The sequence below is a fragment of the Ciconia boyciana genome, chromosome 1, assembly GCF_034638445.1.
Source record: "Ciconia boyciana chromosome 1, ASM3463844v1, whole genome shotgun sequence".
NCBI lineage: Eukaryota > Metazoa > Chordata > Aves > Ciconiiformes > Ciconiidae > Ciconia > Ciconia boyciana.
In genome coordinates, this window is record NC_132934.1 from 115,986,780 (window position 1) to 115,999,958 (window position 13,179).

General features: G+C 42.3%; 1 protein-coding gene across 7 annotated transcripts in view; it reads left to right on the plus strand.

The window, feature by feature from the left end:
* The first annotated feature begins 8,257 nt into the window (after window positions 1–8,257).
* Window positions 8,258–13,179, plus strand: part of BACH1 (BTB domain and CNC homolog 1) — a 28,896-nt gene continuing 23,974 nt past the window's right edge. For 6 of the 7 annotated variants that reach the window (XR_012039566.1, XM_072845025.1, XM_072845032.1 and 3 more), the window contains exon 1: window positions 8,258–8,394. The gene's annotated coding sequence lies outside the window, so the exon portion shown is untranslated. The remainder of the gene's footprint in view (window positions 8,395–13,179) is intronic. The other variant, XM_072845053.1, reaches the window with a different exon arrangement.

Genomic DNA, 13,179 nt, shown 5'->3' on the forward strand with positions numbered 1-13,179 from the left:
GTAACTCTTTCTACCAAAGAAGCTTTCTACTAAGAAGCTTTCTACCAAAACATTTAAAAATTAATCCTTCTTCAGGCATTAGACTCAAAAGGCAAATATGCTTAGATACACTGGAATGACAATTCATTTCCATATTTTCTTTCAGAGTGCTGGAAGTGTTTCTGTCTAATGCCAGAAAACATAGCCTTTTGAATCATTTAACCAGTGTTTTTGTTGTTCATGTGTCTGACTTGGTGTCTGACCTCTGTGATGATTGTAACAGAGAAAACATTCCGCTTTTCTTTCCTTTTCACTATGACTCAACATCCTTCTCCTCTCAGGGGTATGACTACAGTTCTTAGGGAATAGGTCCAAAGTTTCAAGTTGCAAGTATTGCAGAGATTTATGAATCTGCATGTGTGTGAGAGAGAAGCTGCTTCTTTCCTGCTTTCAGGGGTCTCACCCACAAATACTTTTGTCATTTAAGAAAACTCGGGGTACCTCCTTCCATGGATATAATGAACGTTCCCTGGGTTTTCATCTGGGGGATTTTACTAGCAGAGCAACAAACCAGTACTCCAGATAGCCCTGATAATGTAGCACTAACGAGCAGACTCCTCAGTTAGAGCAGTTTAGAGTGAAAGCAAGAGAAGAGCCCGGAACCAGACACACATGGGAGTAACATGCTACCAGCTCTTAGTCCTCCTAAAGTAAGGGTGTGCAGAGGGGCCATCCCAAGTTGCTAATTCAGGAGACTGTCAATAGACTATGTTATAAATTACAGAAAACAGATGGGTTCTTCTTTCCCTACTACCGCCAAGGCTGTTTTCTGAAGAGACGACTTTCTTCCCCAGCATGACCCTTTCACAGGGGACGGGCACAGGGAAATGGTGGGGGCTGCTACGCATTTAGGTTGTGGCCCTGTGAATGCACATCCTCAGCCCCCCAAGCATGAGGTGTTTCACCAGGTTTCCCCTCCATCTTCCCAAAACCTCGGTGCTTCCCTGAATCTGCTTGCAGATCTGCATCTGGCTGAAAGCTAAGCTTCTGCTGGTTTCAGGCTTAGTGGTTTTCTGCTGCAGGGAGCTAATTCATCTAAAGCCCACACAGCTGCGATCCCACAGCATTACTTGAGACTGCAAACACTCATCGAGCCCCCGATGACATACGCTGGCTTTCCCACATACACTGAGGTTTCCTCCCCGGCTTCAAAAGAGCCACTGTGTGATAATGCCTGGTCTGGACAGTCTGGCTGCAGTAATTTCACCTCACGTCCTGAACATTTCTGGTCTTTTCCCGGATCCCTCAGATCAGGCATTGCTGTCTGACAAAATTACAGCCACTACCAGTTTTACTCCAGGTTTCCAGGAAAGCAAATCTATTTTTCATGAATAAATCAATTGTTTTCCTCTTCCAAGCTAAGTACCCGGATAGTACCAAGCTAAGTACTCTTTTTTAGCTGTCCTGCTGCAATTCTCATTCTTTGGTCTTTTCATACACCTTATGTGTATGAAAGCTTATCTAAGCAGACCTCCTATTTTCCACAGCCAGACACTTTTAAATCTGTTTCCCACCTTTTTTGCCATTGTTTACACACGGGTTATAACCCTTCTCACAGAATCAAAACAAATTCTCATTATTTTCAAGCAAAAAAAAATCCCATTTTTTTCCCCATTGAAATATTACTGTTTAATTTAAGGTTGCCGTTTTTAAAAATAATATCTGAAAAAAAAATCAGTTTTAACTGAGAGGTCGGTTTTCATTTTAAGAAGCTTTGATGAGAATTTGGACCAAATCAGCTTTAGATTTAAGATAATCACTTTTATAATTGCATTTTAAAAGACAGTTTACTAGAATAGGATTTACTTCTAGATGAAAAGCATTTTTTCTCTTTTTTTTATAAACAGGGAATTAAAAAATATTTTCCTGTGATTAACAGTATGCTTTCCCAGAATGAACAAAAGACTTTTCTAAGCAACAAACCATGAAAAATAAGCATGTGTGTTCCTAAGAACTAGAACAGTACCACACACATGCAGCAAGACAGTATGGAAATAAATTCTAAAAGAATGTATTTAAAGACTTCAAAAACCATTTTAAAATAAGAGTCAGATTTTCGGCTTGTACATATTGACACAGCCCTGAGGTTTCAGTCACTTAGATACATCACATACCATAGTAGTTCCTTGATAGCTCGATTTACAGTTAGAAAATGTTATCTAAGTGTAGATTAAAAAACAGGTTTTGTGTTTGCAAGTTCACAGAGGGAGTGGTTTGGTTTTCATTTACCAGAGTGCAAATGGACTAGTCTTCTATAAGATGCCTACAGAAGTAGTATTTGACATGGATGTGTGTGCAACGGGGTCTTCAGCCTCTGCCCTGTGAAGCCAGGGTGGCAGTTTCCACCAGGTGACTCCTGACAGCTCGTGGTGTCGACGAGCGCAGGAGGACACCAGAAGCAGGCCACGAGCTCAGTTAGTTGTTCCAGAGAGACCAGACCAGTCCCAGTTGGGATCTTTTCCCACTCCATCTGCCATCACCGCATGCATGTCTTGCAGATGTGCAACACAGCTGTTGTACATATGCATGGAAAATCCACAGCTCCGGGGAAATACTGGAATTGCTGCACATGCATGAATGTAATTTACCGCTTATGACACTATGGCCAGTGCTTCCAGGAAAGCATTGGACATACTCCGTATATGCCGTGCATTCAATCTATGCTTGTAAACCTGGTGCATCTAGGACAACAGCATGTCTATTACAACTGATTTACTGCGGTGATCTGTACGACCATTTGGCTTACGACCAGAAATGCTGGATTCGTTACGTACATCTGATCAGTCCAGTACAGTGTAGGTAAGGGATCAAAGACAGAAACCCTCTTCTGACACCAAGGTAAGTGTCCTGCTCAGCCAGAAATAATTGGACATTTCACGATGACAGGAAGGTGGGCCTTTAGCACCTATTTTTCTCAATGACTCCACAACACTTTTGCTCTAGAGGATTCTGATCCCAGCATCCTGCAGAAGTATGGGGGCACAGGTTCAATTAATGCGTAGTCCTCTGAGAGTTATGCCTCCGGCCTATCCACATTCCCGCCACAGACAAAGGCGTGAGACAGGCATCTCCAAAAGGATTTCATCACACCTGTCTCAGGCACCTACCATAGGAAGGGAAGAATTATCCCATGGAGATGCCTATCTAGTTCCATTGACTGCACAGGAGCCCAGATAAGTAGCTTAGACTAGACAGCTAAATTTTAGATGGAAAAAGATAGGTGAGATGAATCTCACCTTCAGTGTTGGGATATGTTGCAATTTACCTCTGGAGAATTTATTAGCCAAGTTTCTATGATATGAAACCAGCTTCAGCATAGGAAGAGAGGGCAAGGGCATTAAAGATCACACAGAATATTAAAGATGGCCTGAATGTTCCTTATTTGAGGCTGTGCCCTGTAGTCAACAGAACTGTCCTCTAGAGATTAGACCACTTTCATCTCTCTGGGCCACTACCCACCCATAGACTAGCCAGAGCTCAGTGAAATCGAGCCACAAACTAGTGCTAGCTGAGGCTGGTGCATCTAGTGGGCCAGAAGCAGTAAACAACACTAGCAAAGAGACAGCTATACCCAGGCTTCGTAGGGAAATAACAGCATTTGACATAATGGGACTTAAAATCCCATTGATGTCGTCAATGCATCAGAAAAAGAATCTGTTGCAAAAAAAAGGGCCATTTTTGTTTTCTTCTCATTATGTTGTTATTTGTTATCATGCTCACTAATTCTCTGAGCATTTATCATCTCAGTTTTTATATTGTTTTATCTTTACAACATTCATTATTCATCTGCAGGAAGACGTACTTCCTTGTTTTTCAGCTTAGCTCCCAGATCTCCTTTTTGCTGGTTTTACTTCTCCTTTTTAGGAAAAAAATGGACTAACTTTTTTATTTTTCCTCTCTCCAGTTGTGTCTAATTTCAATGAGGAAAGTACTTATTCGGTTCTTCAGCCTGACTATGAGTGAGAAGCAAGCTATTACACCATAATTTCATTCCCTATTGTGTGGGAAGTCAGCATTGCATCATCCCTAGGATCGAGAACAAGAGATGAAGATCCCTTCTTGGTGGGTGCGGTCCAAGATTTGGTAGCCAATCTTCAAGCCAAAGTAAGAGCTCCTTTTGTTTTGATTTATTTCTTTTTGTTTTGATTTATTTCTTCTCTCTTCTGTTCCCCTCCCTTCCCCACAAAAATCTTAAGTGTAAGACCAGAAAATAAAAAAAACCAGTCGCAGGTATTTTAAGTTTTCTGCTTATGCTTAAACACTGAGAACATCCTGTATTTCTGCAACTCAATTTTTACCATCTAAAAGTTGTCTAAAAGCTGCTTTCTTCACATCTGAGTACCAGCGGACTGGGAATTACCAATATGCGTAACAGCATGAAAACTACAAGTCATAGAAAACATAAAGAGCAACTGTAGAAACTTAGATTCAGAATACATTAAGAACTGTTAGTACCAAAATCTCAAGCAAAATGGTACTATTTGGATATCATTATCAAATAGCTGTCCTTAAATTTATTTGCCAACAAATTGCTTATGTTATTTTGTACTGAAACTCTGGTTGTACTTGGGAATATATTGACCAACTAATAACTAAAAATAATTAAATGCTGCCTTCTTAATGAGGTGAAATGCAGTTATCGAACAGTCGTTGAAGGAAAATCTATATTAACCTCTGTCAAAACTGAAAGCCTCAGAATTTTGTTCAATACACTCCTCATACGAATGGCAGAGAGAACCACATCCTCCCTCCACGATGTGTGATTTTGCTGAATCCTGTGTGAGATTAAAAACATCTCAGATGTTCATTTTATAATACAGCTGTATTTAGCAAATTGGGGCCACCAATAATTTCTTGCTTCATCAAAATACGGGAGTTGTATAAACACAGGAATAACAGTTGTGTTACATACGAAGAGAACTGTCTGAGGGGTTATTTTGATTTAGGAAGTACTGGATATCCTTTAGCAGAAATACACGTGAACAGATTTGTCAGAGAATTCCCAAGGAAAAGGAGGGAGTGGAGAAGCAATCCTTCCTCCTAGTGGGGGATTCTTCTCACCTCAAAGGCATTGTACCTCCTTCAGAGAATGTTCCCAAGATCAGTGTGCAAAATGAACAAGCAAAGACCACATGCATATGTATTTTGAAATTAGTAACTGAGTATTCCCATTTGCTCTTAATCCAGCAATTATTTTTGAATCTTCCATTCCTTGCCTGGTCCCATCCTTTACACTGCTGTTGTTCTTCGTACTCTTTCAGCACCGCTTTTGATTTGATACCCTCTTTGCTTCATTAGCTCCAGTGTGGCATAGGTGCAACATTTTTGTCCCAGCTGTTAGCATGGATGATCATATGGGTATAAAATCCTGTTTGCTGCAGGCCTTTCAGAGAAAGCATTGCTTGACTAATCTCATGTACAGCCCACACAGTAGATTTGTTTACTGTATTGATGTTGCTTTTATTTATTTTGTATGATTGTCAGTTACAAAAGACAACTGCTAGTCAGCTGTATTAGCCCACAATAAAGACTCTAAGAATTCAGGCACACGTAAAAGTAAAATGAAAGGTGTGTTACTTTGGAAGACGGCTACAGTTTATGTGCCAGGCCTACAGCAGGCATAACAAAAAGACAGACTGACTTTCACCTGGTGCAAATCTATACAAGGTGTTAACATCTATCTCGAATGTTGTCAATAGAGGAAGAGACAGCTTTTATTTCTCAGACTTTTCCATCTGCATGCACAATTTTCAGAGTAAGTACTATGAATTCTCAGAGCCTGGAGGAACTGGGAACCCTTGAGTAAGTAATCGGGAACTGCTACTTGGGGTATGGCTGCACATCTGCTTTTACAGTGCTTCGGGTTGTCATTTTTATTTTGGGTGCTAACGAAGATGTCTGATTAAAGAAATAGAGCCAAGAAATACTAACAAAATGCACCTTACAAAACTGAGACTAAAGGACTTAGAAATGATCCAAGGAAAAGTGAAGTCTGTCTGTGAAATGCAGCCACTCCTCACTTAAAAAGAAATCCCATTCAGAACTCTCCTTTCAGCTAGCAAAGAAATTAATAAAGCAGCAGGGATTTCCTGTCTGTTATCAGTTTTAATCTGGTATAATGACTTTTGAAGAAAGCTATTGAAAAGTTCCTTTCTAGTTGGCTGTGAAAATGAAACTGGTTCACTGGGCGGGTGTAATCAGTTCTAGATCCCTCAGACCTCCTACCTGTCTAATTTCTAACTGGCTTGCCACTGAAAGTAAATAAAATAATAATTTCATTAGCATTACCATTGTAATAGCATTACAACACTGTAGAAAAGAGTATTAATATACGTAGGAGTAAAATAATATATAAAAGTATGTTTTTAAGAATGACACTCTATGCTTTTCAAACATAAGCATTTTTCCCCATGGTTTCATCTGTTTCTGAATTATGCAAGGTCAGTCATTACATGCAACATGAGGGGAACTCCCTCCCCTTTTATACACACCTATCATTACTAAAGATTACCAGTAAGATCTCTGCTCATACCTTCCCCAAAAATTCTCCAGAAGGCTAAAATGAAGTTTAGAATGTCTACTGTAAAAACAGCTCGAGAAAGTTATGTGACACTTGAATACAGTGTAAGACAGATAGTGTATTTCTTATCTGCTTTAATTTACTTTATGAGGCATAAATGCAATCTTATAATTCAAATGTAAATAAGATTGTTAAACTTTGCTAAAATTTCATAACAGTGAAATTCCCATTAGTATTCTTGGCAGTGCATCTTTTGACATCATTAATGTTTTATTCAGGATGTGCAGCTTCTGGAAGGAGGTTGCCTTCAGTGGTGTCCTTGAATAAACAGGTACATGGAGTCTACCCCACTCTGATCTGGCCAACAGAGATTTTTTTTCCCATTTAATATATAAAAGAGGAGAGGTTTTTTCCATCTTTCAATCAGTTTCCCTTTACATTGCCTTCAAGATGATACTGGGGAGAACAAGCTGCCCTCTGGCTATTTTTAGCGGAAGGAAAGACCTTTCTGCTACTCTAAGTTGCTAAGTTTGCTACTCTAAGTTGCAAGTATCTACCAGAGCCTAGAAGTACTGGAAATTCTCTGGTCCTGGACAGGGTAACACACAGCAGCAGTTTCTAAGACATCCTCTTAGCTATCTGAGACTGAATTTGTACATGTAGATGGCATCACACAAAATACTTGTCGGGACCTGAAAACAGTATGCAAGCTACATGCACATAGCACTGGACATCCCAGTCTGCCTTTCAATAGGGATACTAGCTCAACAGTAGCAACACACCATTTTCAGTTCTAGCACTGGTGTGTCTGCTGCTAGCTGAAGCCTCTCTCTCCACCACAATTTGCTCTGCAGTATTTTTTTGCCTTACTTGACATCTTATCTCCTCTTACATAGTGCAGCACAGAGCTTGATAGCTGTCTGACAAACCAGACCCAGACGAGGACAAGGTCTGTCAGCAGGACGCTTCCAGCAAACCACCCTTGCATCAACACAGCTGGAGCTTCCAGAAAGCATTTTAGACCACACGACATAAGCCCAGCAAGTCAGTAAGTTATACCAGCAAAAAATCCCTCATGATGGTACCTTTACAAAATGCTAGTTTAACATTTCCTGGCACAAGAGTGTCACTAATCACATTACTGGTCAAGCCCGTTAATTGGTGGCACTTCCCAGCACAGGCCTCGCGCTGCATTTCTAAAAGAGTAAGAGTTCTACACCAGTAAAACACAAGAAGCCCGTCCCGCCTCGTCACGTCCCCCCCTCAGACAACAGACGAGGAGACGACTGCCCGGCTGCGGAACCGGCACGGCCACCGGCACTTTCCAGCCAGCAACGGCTGCCCTTTGGGGGCACCTACGGCTTCCCGCCCGCAGAGCCCCTTCCCCTCAGAGAGGCGACGAAGGGCCCGCCCAGCGCCCAAGCCAGCCCCCGCGGCTACCACAGCTTTTCCAGCTGCCCCAGCGAGCGGGGAGGCTCCCGGCAGTGCCGGCGGCGGGCGGCAGGGCCCGGCGCTGCCCCGGGGAGCGGCTACCGGCAGGGTGCCGACGGCGGCGCGCATGCGCACTGCGCAGCAGTGTGGGCGTCTGCGCGTCGGCGGGGAGCGCCGCGTCCAATCAGCGGGCGGGGTGTGTGCGCGGGGGGGAGGGGGCGGGGGGCAGGGGCGGCGGGCGGGTAATGTTGTTGGGAGTCACCTGACCGCTCGCGCCGCAGTCGGGCCGCAGCCTGTGCCAGGAGCAGGCGAGCCCGAGGGAGCGGGAGGAGGAAGGGGGCGAGGCGGTGACGGCGCTGCCCTCCGGCCGACCGGCCCGCGGGTGAGCGGCGGCAGGCATTGAGGTGAGCCGAGCCGAGCCGAGCTGAGTCGAACCGGCCGCCGTTGGGAGCGGGCGCGCGCGCCCGCTCGCCCGTCCGGTGCCCGTTGGGCTGAAGGGGTGGTGGTGGGCGAGGGCAGCACCGTTCGGGCGTGGGCGTGGGGGTGGAGGAGGCTGAGGCACGTTCACAGGGGCGGTGTTAGTCAGCCGGCCCCCTGCTTACCCCCCCCCCCACCCCCCCCGCCTGCTCTGCGGCCGGCGTAGTGGCCCGTCCCGCCGCGGCGGGGGCGGGCGCGGTCGGACCCCGTGCGAGGGCTGCGAGGGCGGCGGGGTCCCGCGGGGGAGCTGCGGCGCTGGCGGGGGCGCCAGGCCTGCTCAGGGCGGGGGCGGAGGCGCCCTGTCAGCGCTGGGCACTGGGCGGCCGCCGGCTCCCTCTTCTCGGTGCCGTGCTTCAGGTATTCCCCTCCTTCCCTCGAGGCCTGTGCCCAGCGCCGCGCGGGGTTGGGCAGTCAGTCGTTACTCAGCGTCTCGTCCCCGGTTTCCGCGGGTGCCCATGTGCCTGGGCGCTCCGGTGACACAGGCGTGACTCTCCCACGCCGCCGTCCCTGGCCTTGTGCGAAAGGGGCAGCTCAGCCCTGCTGGAAATCCGGCGGTAACCCCGCTTTGCCTGGGTGAAACGTGCAACTGGTGTGTTCAGTGTTTGTTACCCTCTGTGGGAGCTGGGGAGGATTTATTTTAGACCGTAAACAACGAGATCCAAATCCTGTCTGTCTTGTTCTGTACAGTGAGATACTTGGCATGCTTTGGGGCATGCTGAAAATGTAGTAGTTATAAAAGAATCGTCACCTGCTTTTCTGTCAAACTATATTTACATTCTCCATTTTAGTATGGTAATATAACAGTAATCCCGAATTCATATACAACTGGGCCCTCTAAATGTTTGTTGAATAAAAAAAGAAAAAGCAGATGTTCTAGCAATAAAGGTAAAGATAACTGTATATACAGTTTCATCATGCAGTAACTTTTGACAGACATGTTAATTTGAGGCACTTCAGGAAGGCACTTTGTGTGTGAAAAACATATTTGACTGCAGTAATGGAATAATTGCAATCCAGAAACACACTGTAAATTAAGGTTATACAGCACTCTGAATACTCTAGTAATAGGGTCAGTTCTTTAATCTTGTTATGCCACACTGAAGAGAAAAGGAAAGAGTATATTCCTGTCAAACACGGTGAGTCCAAATTAAAGCAACTAAGATATTCCAAATTTTATTTTGTGGTTTATGAGTTTAACTTTAAAGGTGACTTAAATGGCATAATTACTCTTGGATGCCCTAACACGTGCGAGTAAATCTGTGTGTATGTTAGCAAATAGTGAGGCCCAAAAGTGGCAGATTTGCAGAGAAACAGTTGTCGCTGAAAACAGAATATCCACGTTGAATGCTTTTCAGAAGGGCTTCCTTCAAGCTAACTGCTGAATCCTTTAGTATTTGGACTTTAGATGTACTTTCAGAGTACATTTTCCAGATTAATTTAGTCTAAAAAGAACCTACTCTTGTTGTCCAGGTCCTATCTTGCGAAGTGAATGAAAGCACAGTTAAGTGGGATGTTTGGGAAGTTTGCTTTGCTAGCACACTCCTGATTCTAATCAAAATGCTAAAGTGGAGGTTTAAATTCTATCTACTGTATTTTTGCATGTTTTAGACTAAAAAATGTGGAAGATCTTGGTGTGCTAAGTATTTATTTGCTTTTAATAGGTTCTAAAATCCTTATGCTAAAGATATTTTGAGCAGTAGTAATTTCACATTAATATAAGAATTGTCTAGTGTTAAAAAACATACTCTGTCTAATTATTTGGATCAGGTGGCACTCTCATTGGGCATAGAATAGAGATGTCTTTTTCCATGAGTTGTATGAGTCCCGGATAACTTTGCCCTATGGTTTAGGGAAACACAGCTCAACAAGTCTCCTTGTCATGTTATTCCCACAACACCCCTCCACCCCCCCTTCCGAGTTTTATAAGATGAGGTGTTCATATAGATTCTTCATAGATTTCCTTTTAATTGTAGAGATGTCTTTCTCCCTGCACCGTGCATGCTGGTGTGAGGGGGAGGAATGGTAGGTTAGTCAAAGGATTTGTGTTTGTGTCTGAGTGCTGGCATTTTACTTGTCCCTTAGAATTCAACCACTGAAAGTTTCATGGGGGAGGTTTTAGGGGTAGAAAAAACCTTTGTGGTATTTATAGCATGAGTCCTGTTTATATGCAATCCTTAGTTAAACCATAGGTAACATGTTAGTTGATGCAAATGTGGCTAGGAACAAAACCTTAAGCAAGCAAAAAATAACTGCTGAAACAACCATTAAGTTGTGTGAATTCAGCCTAGTAAGACCACAGTGGGGATAACGTATGAGGACCCACCTGCAGCTTTCCCTGCCCCCCACCTCCAGTTCAGAGGTTAGCAGCGTGGAGAGGGGAAAAAAGTAATAGAAAGGCTCACTTTGCTGTAATAAATCATAGGCTGTATCACAAAAGTAACTCCATCTCCAGCAGTATGTTGTATTTTACAGTTAAGGCTTCTTTCAGGCTGGAGGGGAGCTTTGTTCTTGTTAAATAATACAAAGGGAAACCTTAGTATTTTGTATAAATGTGAGTTAGCGGGTCAGAGTAAGACTCAACTGACCGGTCAGCTACTGAAGGTTTAGAAAGGAGGGGGAAGTGCACTATGAAGGGCAAATTGACTTTAGAAGCATTGGTGAAATACAAATAAATTGAGTTTAATCATTAGACATACATGGGAGAGTGGAAGAGGTAGCCTAGGGTATCAGTCAGTCAGAATGCCTTTAAATGAGAGCCTGCATCTTAAGGGATATTCAGTTAGTCTTTAGAATCATGTTGAGATAATTTTTTTGTGAATGACTTCATTTGAACTGTCAAGATAATGTTTGTAGGTGTTTGTTTGGATTCCAGTCTTGGCCCATTAACTACTACTTTGATAAGTAAATAGATAGCGTTTTCTATCCCTGTTTACACTTCTTTTAAGGTCGCTATTTTCTATGGTACTATCTCAAAAATACTTACGTGTCAGCTAGTAGGGCCATGTCTTTTTAACATCGTATGTGAGATAGGAAATGATCTACAGTTTCCTGATGGGAAAACTGAAACACAGCTTTGTGTGATTTGGTGGAGGTCTTTACTAGAATTATCATCTGAAGTCTGGTCTTCTGCATCTTTTTTTCCTTATTATATAAATATTGCCAATTCTGATGAACCTATGCTTTTCTATTTTCTTAGAAATGTTTCTGAGGTTCTTTCTGATTTATGTCTAAAATATTCGTAGAATTTTCTTTCAGTTTCACATACTATGAAGAACAGTTGTGGAAACAAATCGCAGTTAAAAAGCTAATGCCAGAAACAAGATTATGAAGATAATTTCCAAAAAGTATTTTCTTTGACTTGCCAATATATTTGCTTCTCAGCTCTTTGAGGTTCTTGTGTCCTTCTAATTTAGATTAAGATACGTTAGAACCACAGATGGTTAATTTAGTATGCATTATAAATATTTTGACATACATACTTGTGAATGGATTCTGACAGTCATGAAAACAAAATAATTGATGTGGTTTGTTTAACTGTGGCAAGGAGTAGAATACGTAGCTATAAATGCAAAGGTATTTGTCCTTTAAGTAAAGGCAAGAGTTGACAGTAGATGTTAGTTGTGCAGGCTTTGCATTATGCCAGTTTAGCCCTTATCCTAAGTGAATATTTTATTATCTAAACTAGTTCTTACTTTAAAAAAACCTCCACAATTTCTACTAGTATTTTTTGGGGTGTTGTGTTTGTGGAGTTTTTTTGTTGGGTGTTTTGGTTTTTTTTTTTCTTTAGGTGTACCATGCCTTTAGGAAGTCTGCATTGTTGTTAACTTCCCAGAGTAACTGTCTGAATACCAGCAGAATTGAAGGATTATAAGTGGTGAGATTTTGCTGCAAAAGAGTCTGAAATCCCTTCAGTTCTATTTAATTTTTTAGCACTGAAACAAACCAAATCCCACAATATGATTTTTATCCCTGATCCAAAAAGTAAACAATTAGTGTTGTGTAAAATAATGTTAAACTGCAAATTACAAACGGTTTTTTCTGGCTTTGATATGGACTGCTTTATATCATCTTCTGAGGGAAAGTATTCAAACCTCTGCTCTGTGGAAATTTCTATGATTACACAGTATCAGTCCTCCCCCCCTGCCCTGAGTTCTCATATAGCTTGCAAATATTAAAAAAGTGAATATTCAGGCTTAAAACCTGGAAAACAAATTAAGACTCTCAGCACAGACTTAAAACTTGCCAGACTTCCCGTGATTCTTTTTAATTCTTGCTTGTGACTTGACAAGAGTCCAAATGCTGTGGTAAGAATTATGTTGCAGAAATACAACCTAATAATTTTTAAGAAGCTCATTTATGTAATTAAGCTGTGAACAATGTCATCCAGGTGTTTAGACTAACAAATAATGCAATCTAGAATTTCAATTATGAATGTGCTAATAATCTGAAGATGACACCTACTTTTTTTAGAGGAGAAAGCATTGTTCTTTGAAGCAAAGCTTACTTTTTGCCTTTTTTAAAAATAACTTTTTTCTTTTAAAGTCTTTTTGAACTAAAGATGGAGAAGCAATAAACATGAACACTAAAATGCTTGTTCATTCCTTGTCAGCATAACATGAATCAGCAGCTATTAACCGCTGTAGGCATTCATCTGTAACGTAACCTTATTTCCTTAAAAGGAGAGGTAGCTGGGGGCAAGGACATAGATATAA